Source organism: Alligator sinensis, unplaced genomic scaffold (genome assembly GCF_000455745.1).
Source record: "Alligator sinensis unplaced genomic scaffold, ASM45574v1 scaffold717_1, whole genome shotgun sequence".
Lineage (NCBI taxonomy): Eukaryota > Metazoa > Chordata > Crocodylia > Alligatoridae > Alligator > Alligator sinensis.
In genome coordinates, this window is record NW_005841961.1 from 3,160,094 (window position 1) to 3,160,710 (window position 617).

Genomic DNA, 617 nt, shown 5'->3' on the forward strand with positions numbered 1-617 from the left:
CAGCTTTCACTGCTTCCCTGCCTGCCTGCCAGCTGCTACAGCATTACGTGGCCCCCGGCTGCATCACTGGACTGAGAGAGCACAGGGCTCTCATAAATCAGGACAAAAGTATTTTTTAAATCAAATTAATAAATGTTGTAGATCAGGGGTTGTCAACTGGCGGTATGCATACCCCTTGGGATACTTAGAAAGGTCATAGGGGGTATGCAGGTGGGTGAGGATGGAGCAAACCCTGGGGTGCAACAGCAGCATCTGCCCTGGTATGTTCCCACATGTTGCCTCTTACCTGGGGGGGTGGGGATGGGCACACTGGGTGCCGCTGGCCATACACAGTGCACCACAGTGCCTCACCCCCAACCCCAGATCACTCTTCTGATTAGCTGCCGGGCCGCTGCCCTCAGCCAATAGCCCATGGCAAGGAGGCACCCCTCTGTGGACAGATGTGGGGCGGGGGGGGTTCGCAGGCATTGGCCACTGCTGCCACCAACCACTCCACGCTGTCCCCTCCTGGGAGCAGGGCCAGGGGGGAGGGGGCAAAGGCAGAGGCCCCTCTCTGCGGGCTGCACAGGTGCCAGCCAGTCAGACAGCTGGCTGGGGGGGGGGGGGGGGGGGGCCGC

General features: G+C 60.8%; 1 protein-coding gene across 3 annotated transcripts in view; it reads left to right on the plus strand.

Annotated features, from left to right (window-relative positions):
- Nucleotides 1-617, plus strand: part of LOC102378043 (Y+L amino acid transporter 2-like) — a 40,806-nt gene that overhangs the window by 27,061 nt on the left and 13,128 nt on the right. The gene's annotated exons all lie outside the window — the stretch shown is intronic.